This window comes from Schistocerca nitens, chromosome 3 (genome assembly GCF_023898315.1).
Source record: "Schistocerca nitens isolate TAMUIC-IGC-003100 chromosome 3, iqSchNite1.1, whole genome shotgun sequence".
Classification (NCBI taxonomy): Eukaryota; Metazoa; Arthropoda; class Insecta; order Orthoptera; family Acrididae; genus Schistocerca; species Schistocerca nitens.
In genome coordinates, this window is record NC_064616.1 from 49,997,401 (window position 1) to 50,015,598 (window position 18,198).

At 45.7% G+C, this 18,198-nt stretch overlaps 1 protein-coding gene across 1 annotated transcript in view; it reads left to right on the plus strand.

The window, feature by feature from the left end:
* Window positions 1-18,198, plus strand: part of LOC126248001 (eukaryotic translation initiation factor 2D) — a 150,920-nt gene that overhangs the window by 924 nt on the left and 131,798 nt on the right. The window lies entirely within an intron of this gene.

An 18,198-nucleotide genomic window follows, 5' to 3' on the forward strand; every position in this document is an offset into this window, starting at 1 on the left:
AGCTTCAACATACTGCATAAAATACTATGCATCAGGTATAATAGATGGTTTTAGGGTGGAAATTGTGTACATTGTACTTTGTGAGCTTCATGACACTGAACTTAGCCCTTTGTTTTAAAGAAAATAAAATATAACTAGATAATAAAGACAGTGGTGTCCACATAAGTGACAATATTGAGGGAACCTAACCTTAATGATGGTGTCAAAAGTAAAAATTTTTTCCTATAATACACATGAATGGTAAATGGGAAATTTAGGTCATTTATTGAAGATAGCATACAACATAATAGTTGTGAGCGGATTGACTATTTTGCGAGTGCATGTGAACATGAAATAGAAGGAATAGACTACTGATTTGTGGTGCTTTTAATTAATTGTTTTAAGGGAATATTACAGTAAAACTGATGTGTGGGTACTGTTTTCTCAATGCAGTTAAGTATTGGACATACATTTCTGTATTCGATTAACTCCAGACAGTAGCACACAGAAAGGCAGTGTATTCATACAAGCAAAAGCTAAATATGCACATGCCTATCGTGTCTGTGGTATACACAAATTGCTAGATCACGATTCAAGATTATTAAAATTACATAGCTTACCTGCATGTACTGCCCAGAAACACAGTGACAACAAGGGTGATAAAAAAACCACTGGAAGATTTGAGAGAGAACTTAAAAAATTGTAGGAGTGCCAGACTAAATTCAGATCCACTGAAGCAATACTGTTTTGCCAACTTGGAACCAAGCTGTTACCTTTGAGCCTGAAATAGGTCTTAGGATATGCTACAGATCAGTATATCACATGCACCTTCATCTGCACGTCATTGGCTTTGCTAATTCATAACCAAACTGTCATCTTCCAACCTAATATGAGTGTACGCTACAGGTCAGTCAGTCACCACAACCTACAATCAAAAAACAATATAAACACAAAAGAAATATTGTTAGTATTCTGTACTTGCTTTGCTTGCCAACATACACTGTCATCTGCCACATCATCATTATGTTGTTGGATGAAACCAGCATCTGGTATATGTAGGTTCAGTTGATGCCTAAATTCAACTTTTTAATAAGTGTTTTGCCCATTGTGAATGCCTTTTCCCCAAAAATTATTAATTGCAGTGGTAGGAAGTCTTCAAAGATACCTTGCATCGTTACAGATACAAAGCATCTTCAGAACCAAAAAAGAGGTATTATGAAATATCCAGACTTACACTCATATAATAAGTAGTACAATAAGTAAATGAGAGTAGCTGTACAAGAAATCGAAGAGTTTGCATATCTTGTCAGAAACTGACAGTTTGGTAAATAAATTCAAGTCATTATAGAATATTGATAAAAGAGAGAAAAAGAAAGAAGCCACAGAAGCTGACATTAATTCTATTACTAGAATGGGAGCATTATTAAAAACAGTTCATGGGTAGTAGATACATTTAATAACTACCTTTTTAAAAGTAAATGGAAAAAATAGGTAAAAACCATATAAAGCAAGAGTAAAACAGTAAAATGAAGAAACGGTACAGATCAAATTTAATGTAATAAAGATTCTCTCAAAACTCCGTCGAAAGTAAAGAAAATTATCCTTGATCCTCTAAAGCAAAACTTCATATGGAGTTAATGGTACTTCTAATAAGATGCTAAAAATTCATGGCCCTATAATATGTAATGTGTTTAGTAATTAAGGGTATTTCTCCAGACATATTAAAGTGTGCTATTGTTAAGCATCATTATAAGAAAGTTGACTCTTCGTGTCCATAATTACTAGCTAGTCTCACTCCTTACATAGTTTTCCAAACTTTTTGAGAATGTGATGTACACAAGATTTGCCACCCACCCTGAGTGGTAATGTCATATTTGCATAAAATATTGCCAGTTGGGATCTTGTGCATTTTATTCAAGGTGTTTGATTGTGTCAGTCATAATATTTTATTGTCATTATAGTCATCAGTTTGAAGACAAGTTGGTTTCAGCTCTCTATATTGGTCTACCTCAAGCGAGTGTTTCATATCTGCATAACTGTTACTGTATATATTGATTTGAATCTGGCTACTGTATTCAAGCCTTGGTGTTCCTCTACAGCTTTTAACCACCACCCCCCTCCACTCTTCCTCCTATTGCCAAATTAACTGTTCCTGGTACCTGAGGGTGTGTTTCATCAACCTGTCCCTTCTTTTATTGAAATTGTGTCATAAAGCTCTTCTTCGCCCAATTCAGTTCAGATGGGTAGATCACATAACTAATGAGGAGGTATTGGATAGAATTGGGGAGAAGAGAAGTTTGTGGCATAACTTGACTAGAAGAAGGGATCTGTTGCTAGGACATGTTCTGAGGCATCAAGGGATCACCAATTTAGTACTGGAGGGCAGCGTGGAGGGTAAAAATCGCAGAGGGAGACCAAAAGATGAATACACTAAGCAGATTCAGTAGGATGTAGGCTGCAGTAGGTTCTGGGAGATGAAGAAGCTTGCACAGGATAGAGTAGCATGGAGAGCTGCATCAAACCAGTCTCTCGACTGAAGACCACAACAACAACAACAACAACCTCCTTATTAGGCACATAACATGTACTACAGAGGACTGTAAGAATAATAACTGGGAGTAGTAATCAGACTTCTTGTAAGGAGTTATTTTTAAAAAGTGGGTGTACTTACTGCACCAAGTCAGTACATCTACCAATGTGTGCTGCACACCGGGAAAAACATTACTAAATACTTCAGTAATAGTTCCATACATAATCATGGAGCAAGAGCCAGTTTGGAGTTCCATGTACCTTGGAAAAAAACCCTCAAAAGAGTATTTTATACCAAGGGATAAAATTGTATAATAAATTGCCAAAGGTTTTGATTGGTAAAATACATTTGTTTGAATGACAGCTAAAAAAATGTTCATAAGTAATGCATACTATCGCAGAGTACTCAATGGACATAGAGCAATGACCCATAATGAAAGGGACTGACACCACCACCACCTTGTTGCATTTTAATACATGATCATGATTTACTGTTTTCACCAGAAAATTGTGTCAAGATGTAAAATGCATGATAGTGATGTCTGCTGACTCACTTTTTCAAGTGAACAGAGGAGGATAGTTGAATATGGTGGGAATGGAGTCGGGAGTTGATGCAAGGGGCACAGCAGCATCTTCACAGTCCAGAAGTCATCAGCATATGCCTTAGTATGTGTGGTAATGAAGAGCAGAACTATGATTTGTATTAAAAGTTATTGGAAATAGTACATGAGTCATCAGCAGGTGTCTTTGATGTGTGTGGAAATGAAGAATGAAACTATGTTGTATATTACAAGTTACCTGAAACAAATTGCATCTATGATTAAATCGAGGAATATAATACAATAGGGACGGAATGAAGCAGTAAAGCTATTGAGACACTGACCTCATGTTCAGAAGGATGGAATTGCTCTATCCAGCCATCATAATTTGGGTTTTCCTAGATCACCAAGGCAAATGCTAGGATGGTTCCTCAATCAAGGCCATGGCCAACCACTTGTTCAGTCCTCTTAGACTATCTCTGCGGTCCTTATGAAGAGACATTAGGTATGTGCATGAGCAAGTTAGATAGCTGTATGTTGTATATTTTGACCTATTTTAATTACACTGTATTACCTTGACAAATCCTATATCATTGTTAGCTGGTTCTTAGATGAATGAAGATAAATAAACAGTTATGTGATACACCCATCTAATCTTCAACATTCTTCTTCAACACCATATGTCAAAAGTTTTTAATCTATTCTTGTCTGAGCAGATTATTGTTGAAGTTTCACTTCCGTATGAGGGTACATTCCAAATAAGGCTCACCCTGCAGGTCCTGGGGTTAGAATTGGCCAGAGGTATTCCTGCCTGGCGTAAGAGGCGACTAAAAGGTGTCTTGCATGTTTTGGCCTTTATGTGATGGTCCATTGTAGGGTTTGACCTCCATTTTTCAAAATTTTCCTGAAGAGAGCGAGCCAGTTGGGGAAGGATGCCTTACACGGTGCATAGTGTCCATCATGTGCTGAGACCTTTCGCATCCTTCGTCGACATGGATCTGCACTTCCGCTCATTCTCCAGCTGATGGGCGAGGTCACCCTCCTGGGTGCATTTTCCTCCATCCTCTGTGCAGTATCACTTTCTGTGCTGTCGGCGATAATGGATTTCTCAGCCCGTTTGCGCGTGATACCCATCATGGTAGCCAGTCCGTTGTGGTGGGGCCGCCATGTACCCTGTTGGTTGTAGCCCACTGACCACACAAGGATCGCTCTGCTGGTACCTGCGCTGTTAACTTCCCACATATGCCAAGGAGTAGATGCCCATCACCCTGGGGCATCAGGACTCCTGGCATTGGCCATCCTGCCACATCGCCTTTGCTGCGGCAGGGTGGCACCTGTGGGGAGGGCCCCTTGTCAGAGCGGTTGGCATCAGGGCGGATGTCACGCCATGAAGCATAGTAAGTTATCTCTTGCTGGTGGTCAAACTCAAGCAGTCTCTAAGCGGTCAAGGTATAACTTTAATGCTAAGAAATATGACCCTAAATTGATAACCCCCCCCCCCCCCCCGCGACCACACCATGGGTGGAATGCCAGGCTAAGGATGGCAGCGAATCTTATTCACCCTGGTACCTTGTATATACGAAGGTTGATGGGGAATCTTGTCAACGAAACCTCAGCTTTTTGTGAAACATATAGAGGACAAGTTTTGGGAGGTGCAGGGCTTGTCCAAAATGCGGTTGGGGTTGGTCTTGATCAAAACAGCATTCTCTGCCCAGTGATTGGCACTGTGACAAGCTGGGGAATGTTTGTTTCCATCACGCCCCATAAGAGCTGAAATATGGTCCACGGTATCATATTTCATAGGGACCTTCTTTTGCAGTCTTACGATGAGCTGCATGTGAATTTAGAATGGCGAGGTGTCCATTTCGTCTGGCGCGTCCACCAGGGTCCAAGGGATAATCAGCTTGCCACCAGTGCCTGCATCTTGGCCTTCGAGACTGACACATTACCTCTGAAGTTCAAGGTGATTATCTACTGCTGTGATGTAAAGTCATATATCACTCCCCTGATATGGTGCTTTAAGTGCTGGAAGTTTGGCCATATGTCTTCCCGCTGTATTTCCAGTGTCACCTGTCAGGATTGTGACATCCTTCACATCCCAATACTTCGTGTGCCCTGCCTCCAAACTGCATCAACTGTGGAGAGCACCATTCGCCTTGCTCACCAGACTGCAGGATTCTCCAGAAAGAAAGGAAAATCATGGAATAAAAGACCCTGGACCAACTGACCTACACTGAGGCTAGGAGAAAATATGAGAGGCTACATCCTGTGCATATGGCGTCAACCTACCCCGCCACTATGAGAACTGTTCTACCATCTTCCGTTCTGCCGCATACAGGTGGCTCTCAGAGCTGTCAGACTCCACCTGCCCCCTTGATGGTGGGGGGCACTGCCCTCCTGTTGCTCCTGCACAACCTACTACAGGAGCAACACCTGACATCCCCACTTCTCAGCCTGAGAAGCGTAATTCTTCTTCGGCTTCTCTCGCCAGGAAGGGATCCCTTGGTCACTCCCTTCCCAGGTTGCTACCAGTGGCAAAGCTGACACCCGCCAGTGGCTGAAGCAACCACAGGTAGCTGGTCGTAGGGCTTGACAGTCCTCCTTAGTCCCTGAAACTGAATCAGTGAAGCCCTCCTAGCCGGACAAACCTAAAGAGCAGCGAGAGAAACCTAAAAAGAAAGACCCCCAAAAACCAAGGCACTGGTGTGGCAGCCACAACACCTCTACCTACAAGCTCTGTGTCTGAGGATGAGGTTGAGATTCTGGCGTCCACTGAGGACCTAGACCTGCCATAGACTGCCTCATTGAGTGTTTCGTCCCTTCCCAGTCTCATGATCACCTAATTCTCCAGTGGAATTGTGGCGGTTTTTTCCACCACCTGGCTGTGCTGTGGCAACTGTTAAGCTTTACACCCGCTTTCTATATTGCCCTCTAGGAAACCTGGTTCCCGGCAATGCAGACCCCTGCCCTCTGCGGCTATAAGGGATATTACAGGAACCGGTGCAGTCTGTGTCTATGTCCTGAACTCAGTATGTAGTGAACCTGTGCTCCTTCAAACCCCTCTTGAAGCTGTGGCTGTCAGGATAAGGACGACACAGGAAATAATTGTCTGCAGTGTGTATCTTCCTCCAGATGGTTCAGTAGCACTAAACTTATTGGCTGCACTGATTGATCAACTCCCTAAACCTTTCCCACTTTTGGGAGATTTTAACGCGCATGGCGCCATGCTTACTGGTTGAGATAGGGAGGTCAAAAATTGTCACAACTCGACTTCTTCATTTTAAATACAGGTGGCGTCACACATTTCAGTGTGGCACCTGGCACATATTTGGCAATTGAGTTCTCGGTTTGCAGTCCTGGCTTTCTCCCATCTATCCACTGGGAGAGCACATGACGACTTGTGTGGTAGTGACCACTTCCCCATCTTCCTGTCACTCCCCTGGCATCATGCTCATGAACAGCTACCCAGACAGGCTTTAAACAAGGCAGACTGGGAAGCTTTCACCTCTCCTGTCACCTCTGACTCTTCCCCACATGATGCCATCGATGTTGTCATTGAGCAGGTCACTACAACGATAATTTCTGTGGTGGAAAATGCGATGCCTCTTTCTTTAGGGTGCCCCTGGTGAAAGACAGTCCCTTGGTAGTCGCTGAGGCAATTAAAGAACATCGGCAAGCTCTACAGCAACATAAGCAGCACCATTCTATAGAGCACCTAATAGCCTTTAGGTGGCTTCATGCCCGCATTCGCCAGCTTATAAAATGAGGACCATTGGGTGCCACACGTCACCTTCACAAGGCTGGACGAAGATCAGACATCTTTCTGGGTACCAGACCCATACAGGTGCCCCTGGCATGAACATTAATGGCGTGTTATCTACCAATGCAAACGCAATTGCCGAGCACTATGCTGAATACTATGCTCGAACCTCTGCGATGGAGAACTACCCCCCAGCCTTTCGCTCCCTCAAACGGTGGGCAGAAAGGAAAGTCGTCTCCTTCATTACATGCCACAGTGAAATCTATAACGCTCCATTTACAGAGTGGGAGCTCCTCAGCACCCTCGCACATAGCCTCAACACTGCTCCTGGACCAGATAGAGTCCATAGTCAGATGCTTAAACATCTTTCGTCCGACTACAAGCGACATCTCCTCGTCATGTTCAGCTGGATCTGGTGCGATTGCGTCTTTCCATCACTATGGCGGGAGAGCACCATCATTCCGGTGCTCAAACCCGGTCAAAACCCACTTAATGTGAATATCTACCAGCCCATCAGCCCCACAAACTTGTAAGCCGCTGGAACGTATGGTGTGTTGGCAGTTTGGTTGGGTCCTGGAGTCGCGTGGCCTACTGGCTCCATGGCAGGGCAGCTTCCACCAGGGTTGCTCTACCACTGATAATCTTGTGTCCCTCGAGTTTGCCATCCCAACAGTCTTTTCCAGACACAAATATCTGGTTGCATACGACACGACCTGGTGACATCATATCCTTGCCACATTGTATGAGTGTGGTCTCTGTGGCCCGCTCCCGATTTTTATCCAAAACTTCCTGTTGCTCCGTACTTTCTGTGTCCAAGTTGGTGCCTCCCATAGTCTCCCCCCCCCCTCGCCTCCCCTGTCCCATTCAGGAGAATGGCGTTGCGCAGGGCTCCGTATTGAGTGTCTTTCTATTTTTAGTGGCGATTCGTGATTAATGATCTAGCAGCAGCTGTAGGCCCGTCTGTCTCACCTTCTCTGTATGCAGACGACTTCAGCATTTCGTACTGCTCCTCCAATAGTGGTGTTGCTGAGTGGCACCTACAGGGAGCCATTTACAAGGCGCAGTTATGGGCTGTAGCTGACGGCTTCCAGTTTTCAGCCCCAAAGTCGTGTGTCATGCATTTTTGTCGACGTCACACTGTTCACCCAGAACCATAACTTTTTCTTAATGACAGTCAACTCACTGTAGTGGAGACATATCCTTAGGACTGGTTTTTGGCACCCGATTGACTTGGCTACCTCACCTTCGTCAGCTTAAGCAGAAGTGCTTGCTGCACCTCAATGCCCTCCACTGCCTGAGCAACACCAACTGGGGTGCAGATCACTTTACACTGCTGCAGCTATACAGAGCCCTTATTCAATCCTGCCTTGAGTGTGGGAGTCTGGTTTACGATTCAGTGGCTCCCTCAGCGTTGCATTTAGTCGACCCAGTGCACCACTGTGGTGTTCGCCTAGCGACGGGAGCTTTTAGAACGAATCCGGTGACCAGTGTCCTGGTGGAGGCCGGAGTCCCTCCATTGAAGGTTAGACGTGCACAACTACTCGGCAGTTATGTTGCACACGTTCGTAGTTCTCCTGTGCATCCAAATTACTCTTCTTTTCCCAACCACGCTGGTTCATATCCTGCATCAGCGGCCCAGGTTAGGGTTTACGATTGTGGTTTGCATCTGGGCTTATCTGTCTGAACTGGAGTCCTTCCTGTTACCATGTCTCTTCGAGGTCCATCCATGTACACCTCAATGGTGTACACCTAGGCTGTGCAGATTCTTTTGGACCTTTTGCATGGCACTATGGACTCCGTTAACCCTGCTGCTCTCCACTCTCACTTCCTCTTGATTCTCGACATGTACCTTGGCCATGAAGTGGTTTACACTGATGGCTCTATGGCTGGTGGTCACATAGGCTTTGGAGGACATATTGAGCAGCACTCCTTGCCAGATGGCTGCAGTGTTTTCACTGCAGAGCTGGCGGCCATATCGTGTGCTCTTGAGCACATCCGCTCGTGCTCTGGCGAGTTATTTCTTCTGTGTACTGATACCTTGAGCAGCCTACAAGCTATTGACCAGAACTACCCTCGCCATCCTTTGGTAGCGTCCATTCAGGAGTCCATCTATGCCCTGGAATGGTCCCATTGTTCAGTGGTGTTTGTGTGGACCCCATGACATATCGGAATCCCAAGCAACGAGCTTGTCGACAGGCTGGCCAAACAGGCTACGCAGAAACCGCTTCTGGAGACGGGCATCTCCGAAACTGACCTGCATTCTGTCTTGTGCCGCGTGGTGTTCCGGCCTTGGGAGACGTAATGGTATAACAGTACGCACAACAAACTGCATGTCATTAAGGAGACTACGAATGTGTTGAAGTCTTCCATGCGGTCCTCTCGCAGGGAAGCAGGGAATCAGTTGTCCTCTGCTGGCTCCACATTGGCCATATGTGGCTAACGCATGGTTACCTCCTCTGTCGCGAGGAGCCACCTCGGTGTCGCTGTGGCTCAGAAATGACGGTCGTCCACCTCTTGCTGTACTGCCCACTTTTAGCTACTCTGCGGCGGACTTTTAACTTCCCAGCTCCCTAACTTCGGTGTTGGGCGACAATGCCTCAACAGCAGCTTTAGTTTTACATTTTATTCATGAGGGTGGGTGTAATCATTTGATCTAAGTTTCAGCGCATGTCCTTTGTCCCTCTGTATCCTCCACCCTAGTGCTTTTAGGGTGGAGGTTTTAATGTGTTGAAGAGTGGCTGGCTTCTCGTTTTTATTCTCATGGTCAGCCAGCCATGGTAATCAGCTCTCTTGTTTTGATCTCTTCTACATTTTTCTTGTGTCTGTGGTTTTCTTGACCGATTTTGTGCATGTTAGTGTTTGTTTCCCTTCTGTCATTCTTGTGGTTTTCTCCTTTCTTCCAGCTGTGTTTTGTATGTCTCAATTATTTTACTCCCACCCTTGTGGAATTCTTTTAATCGGAGCAAGCGACCAATGACGTAGCAGTTCGGTCTTTCCCCCCCTCTTTTAAACCAACCAACCAATCCAAATATCTTAATAAAAGACTGCCGAACACTTGAATTCATATTAGATATGTTAATATCTCTCTTTTTCATGTAAGAATTCGTTGCCATTGAAAGTCTACACTTTATATCCTCTTGACTCCTGCTTTCATCAGTTATTTTGTACCCAAATAGTGAAATTCAACTACTATTTTCATTGTCTCATTAGCTAATCTAATTCTCTCAGCGTAATCTGACTTAGTATGGTTTCGCTCAATCTTTCGTACTTTTTTACAGCTGATAACGTCTGTTCAAAACACTGTGCATCCACTCAACTTATTTCCAAAGTCCTTTGCCATCTTGGGTGGAGCTACAGTGTCACTTTACAAACTAAAGATTTTATTTCTTTCTTTGGAACTTTAACTATCTTTCTGAATCTCTTCTTGGTTTCCTTTACTGCTTGCTCTGTGTACAGATTAATAATATGGGATAGGCTATAACTTTGTCTCCCTCCCTTCTAAATTTGTACCTCCCTTTTGTGTTCTTAGGCTCATATAACTTCAGTCTAGCCGGCCGAAGTGGCCGTGCGGTTAAAGGCGCTGCAGTCTGGAACCGCAAGACCGCTACGGTCGCAGGTTCGAATCCTGCCTCGGGCATGGATGTTTGTGATGTCCTTAGGTTAGTTAGGTTTAACTAGTTCTAAGTTCTAGGGGACTAATGACCTCAGCAGTTGAGTCCCATAGTGCTCAGAGCCATTTGAACCATTTGAACTTCAGTCTAGTTCCTGGACAATTTGTGGATAATTTTTTGCTCACTGTATGATATCCCTTTTACCTTCACAAGTTCATCATTTATACAATTAATTGTAACATTCTGGTAAGATTCATTTTACATTCGCATATTTTATATGTATTCGCATATTTTATATATTGATCATTTAAAAGTTTTTTAATAGGTAAAGATGTGAATTTGTAACTCGTGTCCACCACTTTTAGATATTAGATAAACAGAAATTCTTCTGTGGAATAGAAGGTATCGTCAGGAGAAAATTTTTCAGTTTGTTCAAATGTGACTTTGCTGTCTGTCAGGTATTTAATATCATTGAGTAAGTGATCAAATTTTTGGTGGTTGTACAGTGCACACCTTTTTGTGCAAAATACAACCTTAATATGGAATAATGAATGTCAGTTTTTCTACTTTCAAATTCTCAGCAATAAGGATACCAAAATAGTTTTTGAATATTCCACCCTAGTTATTACTTCTATTCTCTGTGTCGCATTTATCATTCGTGCAGTATCTCTAGGTGTGCAGAACTGAGTAAGCTGTCTATTTTTGAATGTGAGAGTGAGACCATTTGATGAAATCACTCAACAGTACTTCTAAAAATGTTAGTTACCATTTCTTCTGTTGCTGTGTGTGCGTTTGGACACAACACTAGTTTCATCAGCTTCTTGTTTATCAGATGGACATTTGCTTACATGAATGAGGGACAACGGGGAAACTAATGTTGATCCATTACATTGGTTGAATTACTAAGTACAACTTTTTGCATTCTTTGGTTAGATAGGACATCATCCATTGGTTGGCTATACCATCAACTTCATAAAACCTCAATTTATTAAGGAGAATACTGTGACTCACTGTCAAATGCCATAGACATGTCACAGAAAATACCAAATGTTGTTGTTTCATTACTTCCTACTTGTAAAATGCCTACTCCTTTGATGATACCTTTGATCACCAATATGGGACGTGTCCTTCTTCCATTCCCTCCTGGAGTCCGCTTTCGGCACATGCTACGGCAGCTTACCTTCACACTACCAACCACTTTCCCGGTAGGTGTTAACCCTTTACCACATTGGCTTCGTGAAGTGGCCCATCTTAACCTTGGTCTTCATTCGCTTCCTAGTCACACTACTCCACGCTCGCTCTATTGCCTTCAGTTTCACGACCTTCGCTTGGAACTTGCAATAGTACTTTTGTATACACTGATGGCTCATGGACTGTCCATGGGGTCGGGTATGCCTTCGTCATTTGCACCCGCGTCTTTCGATATTTGCTTCTGGCACACTGCTAAGTATTTACAGCCAAGCCCTTCGCCTTGTATCAGGCCACAGAGTACATCTGGTGACACAGACTTCTTAATTGTGTTCTCTACTTGGACCCACTCAGCGCCCTTCAAAGTATGTGTGCACTGTACACACCCATCCCTTAGTACAGTGGGTCCAGGTAAACTGTCACATGCTCACTCTTGGTGAATCCACTGTGATGTTTATGTGGTTTCCTGGTCGTGTCGGTGTGCCAGGAAATGAGACTGCTGATGCTGCTGCCAAGGCTGCAGTCCTCATACCTCTGCCCGCTAGTTCCTATATTCCCTCTGATGATCTCTGTGTTGTTGTATGTCAGGGGGTGGTGTCCCTTTGGCATTGCCAATGGGCCTTCCTCCATGGGAATAAGCTCCAGCTTATTAAGCCTCTTCCAGCAGCTTCAATGACCTCCTCTTGGCACTCCCGCCGGGAGGAGGTCTTTTTGACTAGGCTGCACATTGGGCACTGTCTTTTTAGCCATCGTCATTTGATAAGTGGCGCTACCCCACCACATTGTACACATTGCACCCAAGTTTTAACTGTCCACCACTTCCTGATGGAATGCCCATTTTTTAACCGTTTATGTTTCCACTTGGGTTTGCTGTATGAGGTACCGGCCATTTTAGCAAATGACGCATGGGCTGTCAACTGTGTCTTATTTTTTATCCACCAAAGCAATATGGCGAAGGCCATTTAATTTTTTAGTTTTGAACCTCAGTTTCTGACTGACCTACACTGAGGCTAAGAGAAAATATGAGAGGCTACATCCTGTGCATATGACGTCAACCTACCCCGCCGCTACGCCAGTGGTTCTACCATCTTCCACTCCGCCGAGTGCAGGTGGCTCTCCGAGCCGTCAGACTCCACCTGCCCCCTTGATGGTGTGGGGGGGGGGAGGGAGGGAGGGAACTTCACTCCCTGTTGCTCCTGCACAACCTACTACAGGAGAAACACCCCCGCCCCCTCCACCCAAACCATCGGGGACATCAGTACCCACTTCTCAGCCAGAGCACTCCCAGCCAAACAAACCTACGGAGCAGCGAGAGAAACCTAAAACGAAAAAGGCCGCCAAGAACCAAGGCACTGTGGTGGCACCCACACCACCACTACCTACAAGCTCTGTGTCTGTGAATGAGGTAGAGATTCTGGCATCTGGTGAGGACCTAGATCTCACTGGCCCCGCCGACAATGAATGTCGATCGCACAGGTACTCATCTGGTGGCAGTCGGTGACCCTGAGGCATAGGCTGCCTCATTGAGTGTTTCATACCTTCCCAGTTTCATGATCACGTAATCCTCCAGTGGAATTGTGGCAGTTTTTTCCACCGCCTGGCTGAGCTATGGCAACCGCTAAGCTTTACACCTGCTTTCTGCTTTGCCTTCCCGGCAATGCAGACCCCTGCCCTCCGTGGCTATTAGGTATGTTACAGGAACTGTAGCGAGTATAATAGTGTCAGGTGGAGTTTGTGTCTATATCCTGAACTCAGTATGTAGTGGGCCTGTGCCCCTTCAAACCCCCTTTCGAAGCGGTGGCTGTCAGGATAAGAATGACGCAGGAAATAACTGTCTGCAATGTGTATCTTCTTCCAGATGGTGCAGTAGCACTGGACGTATTGGCTGCACTGATTGATAAACTCGCTAAACCTTTCCTACCTTTGAGAGATTTTAATGTGCTTAACCTCTTGTGGGGTGGCGCCATGCTTACTGGTAGAGGTAGGGAGGTCAAAAATTTACTGTCACAACTCGACCTCTGCCTCTTAAATACAGGTTCCCCCACGCCATTGATCTCTCGGTTTGCAGTTCTGGCTTTCTCCCATGCATCCACTGGAGAGCACATGACCTGTGTGGTAGTGACCACTTCCCCATCTTTCTGCCACTCCTCTGGCATCATGCCTTTGGACGCCAAACAGATGGGCTTTAAACAAGGCAGACTGGGAAGCCTTCACCTCTGCTGTCACCTCTGGATCTCCACCACATGGTGCCATCCATGTTGTCGTTGAGCAGGTCACTACAACGATCGTTTCTGCGGCGGAAAACGCGATGCCTCGTTCTGTAGGGTGCCGCCGACGAATTACAGTCCCTTGGTGGTCGCCGGAAGTCGCTGAGGCAATTAAAGAGCGTTGGCGAGCTCTACAGCAACATCAGCGGCACTCTTCCGTAGAGCAGCTAAAATCCTTTAAGCGGTCCATGCCCCTGTTCACCAGCTTATAAAACTACCGAAACAGGAGTGCTGCGAGAGGTACGTGTCGACCATTGAGTGCCATACAGCACGTTCCCAAGTCTGGACGAAGATCTGACGTCTTTTTGGGTACCAGACCCCAACAGGTGTCCCTGGCATTAACATCAGTGTCGTGTTATCTACCAATGCAACTGCGTGAAGAGTTGTGTGACCTGACTCTTAATCTTCATGACTATTTTGGTGGTGGTGATTCTGGGGAATAATGTCTGCATTATTCTTCAGAATGTTATATTGATGTTGGGAGTGTCGGACTGTGGGTTATCTGTGGTGTTGGCAGCTGCTGATGCTTTAGTTGGCATCGGGTGTTGTCTGGCCTGTGAGTCTGCTGTTTGTGTAGTAGTTGTGGGCGCCAGTGTGGTCTCTCTTGTGAGTGGGTGTGTACTGTGGGTCGGTGTCAGAGTTGTGTATCTGCTTATTGGTGTCTTGTTGTCTTTGTTCTTGTTTTGGTGTAGCCATATTCCTTTTGTTCCAGTTGTTTCTCGTCCTCTACCTTTTCTGTGGCTGTGACTATCCCAGGGTAGTTGCATTTCGTGTGGCTTATGGTGGGCTGCAATTCAGGGTCTCGGAGGAGGGGGGAGTAGGATTGTGTTGTTATTTGCATCTTGGGGTGTAACTGATACAGGTGTGATATTGGGTGTTGTCTGACTTGGCTGTGTGGCTGTTGCTGGGGCGGGTGGGGGTGGGGGGTGTGTGCTGTGTAGGTGTGCAGTGTGCAGCTCTGAGGTCCCTCTGCTCGTCCTGCATTGCTGTGGATGCGAGATACCACACCAGCAAAGGATATTCCACGTCTGACTGGGCGCGGAGGGGGGAAGGGGGTGTCTGGTTGGAGTTGTGATGGTTATAGGATTGGTGTAGTTAGCTCTTTTACGCCTTACACATCAGAGCCTCCTTGTGGGCAATGCATCCCCTGTAGGTGCCTGGATGGGCCCCACCACAGTTCACGCATTTGCGTTGTGCTGTATGGGTGAGTTTGCACTGTTATGTTGTGTGGCCATATGGGAATTTGCCGCGGCAGGGAGCGAGATCATACTGAATACCAGCATGCGCTAAACACTGGCAGTTGTGACATTATTTGGTGGGGTGCATGGCATGTTGTATATCTCTACATATACGATCCCATCAAGAAATAACTTTATATTCAGCAGGTCGTGTGATTTGGTACAGTCAGCCAGCTGAACCATGTTATTGTGTGAAGGTCTAACTTTGCTGAACTCACTCATTCGATTTATATGAATGCACTTCCAGCCTGGGGCAGTGAGTTCTTGGTGTACTGTGTTGGCCATGGTTTGAAGATCTGCCCCCTTGATCACATATTGCTGTGTTTTTTCCAATACGGTTCTGTTTGTGAAATGCTCTACCTTCCGTTCTTTCAGAAAGTTCTGTGGATTCATGTAACCTGTTTTGATGACCACATACAGTGCGGTGTGGTCCCCAGTAAGTTTTGAATAATATGTTGTGGGGTTGTGTTTTATGCTGGACTTTGTTTAGGAGACTAAAGCCTCCGTAGTTGTGTATAATGACTGGTGGTTCAAATAGCTCTAAGCACTATGGGACTCAGCTTCTGAGGTCATCAGCCCCCAAGAACTTAGAACTACTTAAACCTAACTAACCTAAGGACATCACACACATCCATGCCCGAGGCAGGATTCGAACCTGCGACCGTGGCGGTCGCGCGGTTCCAGACTGAAGCACCTAGAACCGCTCGAATGACTGGTGGGTAGCCAGCCGAAGATACATTTGGGTTCTACATATGCAGGTTTGTTTGTAGTGTTGGTGTTGCTACTTGAAGTTGATGGAGTTCGCAACAGCACTCGGCAGTTGCCTCATGAGCTTGTGTGCTCACTTATCTGTGTGTTGTCTGTGCAGCGCCTGCGGCATGGACCAACTTGCTGCCATGGTCTGTCTCCTATTTCGTGTGTCTCCTCTGTCAGCTCCAGCTCCGGCTTTTTCGCTGCCCGAGCCGCCAGAGGCGATAGAGAGGGCATGTCCAGAGTATTTTCGGCAGGCGCCTGTGTGTGTGGTGCGTGTGTTCATGTTTGTGTAATGTCACCCTCCATGAGCAGCTTGATCAACTCCTGCTGGTAGGCGATCTGCCAATTTCTTAAGGCACCTGCTACCTGAAATGTGGCCAGTGGGACGGAGACATAGGCAGGGTCAGCCGGCATATCTGTCACTTCTGTTGCAGCCATGCTGTGGGTAATTGGGGGGATAGCCTGGGGGGGGGGGGATCAGACATCTCCCCAGCACAAGGAATTTTATTAGGTTGGGAGGGATCCACATAGATTTAAAGTGTGCCCTGCATAAATCGGAGGTCCCTATGACCTGTCAGTGCAATGTGCAGCACTTAGAGGAAGTGCGAGAGAAAGAAAGAAGGCCTGGGGCACGTGGTAATGACAAATTTGAATGGATCCCTATTACTACCTTCAAAGGCCCTAACGAAGGATGGGAGTGTTCCACTAGGGAAGTTTGCAACAGGAGTTGCGGAAGTCGTCGACTCTTATCCATTGAGTGCTTGAGAGCTTCAGTAGATGTTCACGAATGGCAGTTACGCCTTAGCTCTTCGTGACCATTCTGTAGAGCTATCTTTGGGCAGCTACGCCATATGCAGAAAGCAGCAGTCCGCTTAGGTCAGCTGCTCGACTGCGAATCTCGAGGCCTCTCGGAAGGATGCCATTGTGTTTAGCTTTCGTACCTCACTAGCTCAGATGCTCGTGCTTGACAAGACAGCCACTACAGAAGTGTTGCATTTTGTGAGGGAGAGCGGATTTTACACGAAACTATAATACTCCACTTTCAGTATAAGGGTGGTTGTGGGGAGGGGAGAGACTCCCCCTGTGGCAGGTACCCCCCATACAACCACAGGCTACTTTCTTCCATCCTCACCTTGTGCCTTTAGCCCCTGTTGTGCAATATGTTGGGTGGGTTATCTCTATTGTACCATATTTTACCTGGCATGTTAAAACTACGGTAACGCCCTTTTAAACTCTTTGACTTGCGCATATAGTTGGAGCAACCAAGCCCCCATTTTTTCGACTTTTGTGTGTTTCTCTCATCTCCGCCCCGTGATGACTGGGTGTTGTGTGATGTCCTTAGGTTAGTTAGGTTTAAGTAGTTCTAAGTTCTAGGGGACTGACGACCATAGATGTTAAGTCCCATAGTGCTCAGAGCCATTTGAACCATTTGTTTCATGATAAGGGGAGACTGATGACCCAGTAGTTTAGTCCCTTTAAACACACATCATCATCAATGTACTGTTACAGCTGTGTATTGCTTAATTCAATTCTTGACTTTGTGTGCAGCGTCCAGGCCATTGATCTTTGTTAATCTTATAACCTTGTGATATCTTCTACACCTAACCTGTTCTGACTTTAGTCGGTTCAGTCGTCTTTCTCAGTGTCCCTAGCCTTGCGGGTATCCCAGGGAATGAACTGGCTGACCATTGGCTATAGAAGCAATTACATTCACTTTCACCATCCCAGGTGCGGTTTTGGCAGTGCAAGTGAGGCCTCCAATCTCTGAGATGGAATATCGTCTGGTGGGCTACGTCCCCATTTAATAAATTCCACACTATCAAGGAGACTACTGCTGCATGACGCTCTTCCTCCCATTCCTCCCTTACCACCACTCTACGTCACCTCCGCATTGGTCACAGCAAACTAACACACACAGTTTTATTTTACATAACGAGCCACCCCCATATTGTGGTTGCTGAGCCTTACAGGCAGTAGCTCATATCCTAGTGAAATGCCTCCTACTCCTGGCTCTCCATGCTATGCATGGAGTTCCAAATTTTTTTTTCTCTAATTTTGGTAAACTATTCATGGACAGTTGAACTGGTTCAGAGTTTTCTCTTTGAAAGTGGTCTGGGGGATCCTCGTCCCTACCTCATTTATCCCTCCTCTACTCTGTTTTAATTGCTTTTATATGTGATTTGCCTCCTTCTGCTGCACCCTGTTTTCAATTTTTGGGGTAATACCGTGTTGAGTAGTGGGCTCTTTTTAACTCTTTGACTATAATGGGAGAGAGGTAGTTACGGCTCCTGTCACATGCAGAGTCCAGGGAAAACCCCACCTGCTACTTTACCT